This window comes from Crocodylus porosus, unplaced genomic scaffold (genome assembly GCF_001723895.1).
Source record: "Crocodylus porosus isolate Cpor-Errol unplaced genomic scaffold, CroPor_comp1, whole genome shotgun sequence".
NCBI classification, from domain to species: domain Eukaryota; kingdom Metazoa; phylum Chordata; order Crocodylia; family Crocodylidae; genus Crocodylus; species Crocodylus porosus.
The window spans coordinates 159,194,765-159,201,302 of NW_017728906.1; the positions used below are offsets into that span (position 1 = coordinate 159,194,765).

At 44.5% G+C, this 6,538-nt stretch overlaps 1 protein-coding gene across 3 annotated transcripts in view; it reads left to right on the top strand.

The window, feature by feature from the left end:
- Positions 1–1,772: 1,772 nt before the first annotated feature.
- Positions 1,773–6,538, top strand: part of SPG20 (spastic paraplegia 20 (Troyer syndrome)) — a 23,294-nt gene continuing 18,528 nt past the window's right edge. For 2 of the 3 annotated variants that reach the window (XM_019530065.1, XM_019530067.1), the window contains exon 1: positions 1,773–1,868. The gene's annotated coding sequence lies outside the window, so the exon portion shown is untranslated. The remainder of the gene's footprint in view (positions 1,869–6,538) is intronic. The other variant, XM_019530066.1, reaches the window with a different exon arrangement.

Sequence of the window (6,538 nt, forward strand, 5' to 3'; positions counted from 1 at the left end):
TTCACCACATGTAAGTTCCTATGCTGGGGTCTCCACTAAGCCTGCCTTTTTTTTTTTTGGTGCTTAGGACCAGGGCCTTGAAATACAGCAGAAAGGCTGCCCTTACGTCAGGAATGCATATCCCCATTCTCCATCCCCAATTCTCCAGCTTCCCCATTAAAGTCCATCCAAATATGGCCAAGGATTTGGGATGAGGGCACAGCAGTAGTCACAAGGTCAGAGGAAGGAGGCAAGTGCCCATGAAGTAAGTAAGGAGTGTCCAGCTGGGCAGGAGAAGGTTTTCAGATCTGACATGCAGATAGGTAGGTTTTCTTTGGAGTGGGACATAATGAGAGGATACATGGATAATGGGTTATGGGGGCAAAGGGTTATAAAGTAAAATGCAGGACACAAGGGCCAGAGATGCTGTTCAGGGACAACACATAACATTGCTGGGCAGAGAATCACCCTGTGGGGGAGCTGACAGTGGTGTGCAGAGGGGTTTCATGTGCATGGGGCAATGCAGGGGAGAATGTGGCTCTTCCATATGTCTGAGAGGAGGACAGCACCATCCATTCCTCTGTGAGTGTCTTTATGAGGGGCAATTTCCCTCACTACAAGACTTAAGCACAAGCTCAAAGAGAAATGAGATGTTTTAAATCTCATGAGTTTTGAATTCAGCCTCATAGGTGGTACCTTTCTTCGACTTGCACCTCTGCAGGGGAACTTCCAGGCTGCCAGGGTCTGGGCAGCCGAAGGCCCAGCTGGCTGCAGCCTCCCTGTTCCACCATTCAACAGACTAGTCCAAAAAGGGCAGAATCCGGTTTAAGATAGACCTAGACGTAACTGATCTAGGTTAGATGGGTGCATCGAGCTTCTGTACAGTTAACTGTGCAGCTCCAGGGCAGAAGCTGGTTGAGGATTGCTTCAGGCCAGACATAAGGAAAAATCTTCTTTTACAAGTCGAGTCCCGAGGTTTTGGAACAGGTTCCCCCCCGAGGTGGTACATCTATCTACCCTGGCTATCTTCAAAAAACATCTTGATGCCTGTCTTGCTGGGGTCATCTCATCCCAGCAGTCTTTTCTGCCCAACTGCAGTGGGGCTGGACCTGATGATTTATAAGGTCCCTTCCAGCCCTAACAACTATGAAACAAGCCCAGTGCAGCTTCTAGACTGTGGCCGAGCCCCAGGGAGGAACACTGCCGGCAGAACCATCCCAGCCGTGTACCAGCAAAGCATCCCTGCTGTGGGTGCAAGGTAGGCCAGCAAAGATGCGTTTTACCCAGCGAAATTGATTCCTTGTCCCCAACCCGATAGGTCTCTGCCCGGCCCCTCAAGTGGAAAACCAGCTCTGCTCCCTCAAGCTCATCCAGGCAAGCCGCCTGCCCAAGGCAGGATTCTCCCTGGTGCAAAACCCCGGAGGGATGGACTCCCCAACCTGGATGTGCCCCTGAAGTGCAGCTTGCGGGGGGGGGGCGGGGGGGAAGGTGTAACTTGGATTCAACATGTAATGTTTATTTTAATGAATGCTCTATCATTTATCATTCTGTGACCCTCAGCAGTCTCCTGGAGATTTATATCTAATTCCTGGAGACTCCAGGACAAGCCTGGAGGGTTGGCAGCCCTACTGTGGAGGAGTGGGGATTGTGTGCGCGCGCTAGGGCATTGTGTGCGTGTTTGTGGGGGGGAGGGGGCGGTAGAGAGAGGGACTATCCACCGCTGCTGCTCCGCGGGACGTCAAAATCCGCGCGCAGAATCCCGTCGTGACGCGTAATCCCCCGGCCCCGCTGCCACGTCACAGACCAGCCGCAGTGACGCGCCGGGCTCAGCCGTCATAGAGCGCCCGACGGGAAGGGTCACGTGATCGCGGCGGCGGCTGGAGCTGGCGGTGAGCTGCAGCGTGAGCGCCGGCTGGGCCCGCTGGGGCTCCGCAGCTTTAGCCGGCGGGCGGGACGCGGCGGCTGGGACAGGGACGGGGACGGGGACGGGGCGCGGGCAGCTCCGAGGCCGGCGCCAGCGTTGTGAGGCTCGGGCTGGAAGGGTCGAGGCCGCTGCTGCCCCTCCCTCGGGAGAGCTCCCCGTTGCAGCTGAGGCCGGGCGTGGCCGGTTTGGGAGCGGGGTCTCCTGGAGGCGCGGGGAGGGCCCGTTCCCTGGCTGGGTCCACGGATTTGTGGGGGCTGGAAACAGGAGGCAGCGACATGAAAGGGGTTCATCACAGCCCAAGGTGTGGGTGGATCTGGGGGCTGGACTGGATGCCCTGCTGAGGTCCCTTCGCATCCTTATTTCCTACGAGCAGGCGCTGGTGTAGGCAGGAGCTGGGTCACAAACTGTCCCATGTGCCTGGGTGGTTTCTTGGCACTCGGAGGAGCTCAGGAATAACCCGGTCGATTGGACTAACCACTCTTCTAATCCAGACTCTGACGTTATCTCTCAGCCTAGCTTGCCTTGGCTCTCTGGTTCCTCCTCATATGGATTTTTATTTTTCATTTGTCCTCATGAAAAAAGCATGAAGCCTGTGCTTGTTTTCCTCTGTGTCAGCTGGCCATTCACTGCTGAAAAAAGGCCTTCTTGAAGCCACAATTCACCCTGAATGAAGTACAAATGTGTCCCCCTCTTCAAAACTGATTTTGGTCAGCCCTCAGTCTGCTTTTAAAATCTAATCTGCTCTCTTGATGCTAAAAGGCACACACAAAAAATCCATGTAGTTTACGCACTTCTGAACAACTTAAAGGAAATTGACATTGTTTTTTGGTCTTGTATTTAGTCTTGAATAAGGAATATATGTTTTGAGAAGCTAAACTATAAACAGTTGTGAAATGACATACTGAGCTGGTCATCACAGGAGGAATTTTGTGAATGACTCTTAAAGGCACAGTGGGTGTTGTTCAAATCTACACAGCATGTGCATTAATCTAGAAGCACAGACATGAAATCCTACAGGCTACTAGCAGTACAGAGGAGTCCCGCAGAAGGATCTCATTAATTTTTATTCCAACTTTTGAGGCCTTGTCCCCCAGAATGCATTGCATTGGCCATGGATGCAGATTATAAAACTGACTGACTACACTTTACACTTTAGCACCACTTGCTGGAATTGCTGTGCTTAACTTGGGCATCAGCTTTGATGCTAGCACTGTCTGGAATCACTGACCTAGTTGTTGCACTCTGGTTGCACACGTCTGTGCATTAATTGCTATGTCAACAGCGCTTGGGCTGACATCTCAGTTTTTCCTATAGATTTTTTTTTTTACTGCTGATGGAAGTTGAGGATTCAAGCCAGCAATATGGCCACCAGTGCTTTAGTTACACAAGTTGATAATGGATAATACGGCAATATGTTGTTTTTATTTCAGTTTAACTGCTGTTATGGGGTTTTATTTTATTCAGGATGTCTTCTCACTCCGTGAACATTTCTAGAAAAAAATAGAAAAGTAAAGCATGAAAGAGACCTAATAGTAACAACAATAATCCTGGTTGTATAATCGGATCCATTCAGAAAGACCCCTTTGCTCACATGGAGCTCCATCCTTCCCATTGTGAATCTTATTGCAAAATTATTCATGTATGCCAAACTTTTCGAAAGAAATGTTAAATCATAGCCAAAAGGAAGCAGAGTAGGGTGTTTACTTATCTTTCCTGTCTTCCTTTATCTCACCACTCAAGTTTTGGGGGACCCCCTTTCACCTGCTTTTAGTTTCATGATTCCTTCCTTTGTTTGTGGAGGATTGATTAAAATCATCAAGGTGAAAACCTTGATTTAAATAATTGACTGTAATTGTTCTCTGTTTGCACTGATTCTCTCTTCCCTCCCCCTCCTCCCCCAACAGTTAATTTTCACTGAAACAATTTTATCATTATTTACAACTAACTATAACCCTAATACTAGATTTAGTACTCTCATTTGCTAACTAGGGAGAATGAAATATAATTATGCAAATTTTAATTTAACCTAATTGCTTAAATTTTATTCAGATTCTTAACAGCTATATTATTTCCTTGGGTTAGCAGTAGTGAACAATGTATTTATTTTCTTTCTTTTTTTACTAGATAATAAGTCTTATTCACAGGAGTACAGGATCTCTTGGGATGCTGAGTTGGGACCCAGGCTGTTGCATTCAGCCATTGTGTATCGTTTCTTTCATAAACTGGTTGAATGGTCTTAAAACTAGTCCTGTTGTTGGCTCACTGTACTTTCATTGGAAGACTGTTCCAGATCGTCACTGCTCTGAGGATTAGAATCTTCTCATTTCCAAGTCTAAGTTTATCCTTGACCAGTTTATGCCTATTTGTTCTTGTGTCGAGATTTGCCATTTAGTTTACATAGCTCTTTTCCCTCCTTGATATATACTCCTCTGTTTATTTTTATTTCTAGCTTGTTTACTGTAGCAAAATGGAGGGCTCATATCTGAAGAAGGAATAGGATGACTACCCACATGCTTTCATAAAAGAGAGCATATGAGCATTCGTATCCACTCAGCCTTGATTTTTGCTATGCTGAACAAGCCAAGGTCTTTTAGTTTTGTCTTCCCCAGATCACCTAATAACCCTTCCTATACACTGTTCCAATCTGAATTTATATTTCCTGAACACAGAGACCAGAGTTGTATAGTGTTCCAGGTGGGGGTCTCACTAGTACCTCGGACAGTGACATTAATATCTTCCTATGTCTACTGGAGTTTTCTTGTTGGATACCCTTTAAGATTCTATTTGCCTTTTCACAACCCCATTGCAGTGGTGGTCTCTCTTTTTCCTGTGATAAACTAGTATTTCCAGGTCTTTCTCCTTTTCTCTCATTTCCAAATGAAAAACTAGAAACTCTTATTATTAGACTTTAAAATGCACAACTTTGCAATTGTACCGTTATTTCCCATTTCTATTACTTCAGTCCTTAGGGTGGTTTAGTTCTTCCAGCATGATAGTCTTACTCTTGACTTTATTGAGACTGTTCCCAACTTTGTGTTGTCATAGAAAATTAGGGTTGGAAGGAACCCAAGAGGTCATCTAGTCCAGCCCCCTGCTCAAAGCAGGATCAGCCCCAACTACATCATCCCAGCCAAAGCTTTGTCTATCCAGGCTTTAAATACCTCCAAGGATGGAGAATCCACAACCTCTCTTAGTAACCTGAACAGACTTTATTATCAATAGATTTCATTGAGACGCTTTTGATTTTTGTGCTGCAACATTTATTAGATGTAGCCTGACACATTCTTGGACCCCATTTACATGAAAAATAGAATTCACTCAAAATGTGCAGATGGCATTCTTACAGTAATGTTATTTTTATTAGTTGATTAAACCTATAGAATGTTTTCAGTTTTCCAGTTGTTGAAATTAACCTGAGAAGCTACACTCTGAGAAATGTTGGATGACTGCTGCAAAACAAAAGTAAAAAGTAATAAAGCCAAGCCTTTTTTGGGCAACAGACTAAAAGTATTGATATTTAGAAAAATAAATAGCCAGCATCCCATTCCTTGCAAAGACTGAAAATAAAATAAATGCTTACCTTAATGCAGTGTGTTTCTTCTTGTGCTGTTTTTAGAAAGTCTGGCTCCATGAGTTAAAGATTACCCTGATTCTGTGTATAAAAAAGCATAATTTAGCATGTTAGTAGAATTTTTTTGAGGGCTTATTAATTCAGAAAACTATTCATGTAGCATATTTCTCATAAGTTGCCGTGTATTAAGTGGGTGCCGCACTTCTGCAAGAACATAGAAAAGCTTGAGAGAATCCAGAGAAGAGCTGCCCATAATGGCCACAGGCTCCTGGAAAACGGTTTCAAGATTAACACTAGGAAAAACTTCTTCACAGTTAGTGTCCACACTGTGAGAGAAACTCCTTCCAGAGGTGATGCAGTCACCTACCTGGAAATCTTCAAGAGGAGGAGGAGGAGACGACTCTTTCTTCAAGAGGAATAGTCTTTCCTGCCTAGTGCAGGAGGGCTGGACCCGATGATCTTGCAAGGTCCCCTCCAGCCCTTACAATCTATGAATCTACTCTTTCTTGTAAAAATACTTAAAAATATATAATAGACTGTTTTAACATCAGCTTTATTTAATGTCAAGGTAATTGATTATTATTGGACCTGGTTGTTTTTGTTTAAAGGCTTTTAAGATGCAGTTGCAGTACCAGAAGTCTACATATTCCTTGTTCTTTAGATTAATAATAATAGTTGTAGTAGCCTCTTTACAATTTCAGGAACCAAAACCCAGGAAGAGCCTCTGAATCCTTGAGTCCACTAAACTTAAGGCATGCTAGCATCTTGTGCTTTGTAACTTAAATAGTTGTAACTAGATACTCTTTTACACTATCAAAGAAGAGTACAATAAAAAACATTTAAACATGAAATACAAAGCTACCAGCTTAACATTCTGAACAAGCATATAGGGACTGGACACACAACTCTTCTTTTATTAAAACAGTAAGCTTGATCCAAGCTATAATTTTAGGAAATGTATGTATTCTAATATTATAAAAGCCTAAGTCTGTCCATCTGTCTGTTGGTAACGCTGCCAAACAGCCAATCAGAGTGTGAACAAGCATTCGAACAGGAGCTGGCAG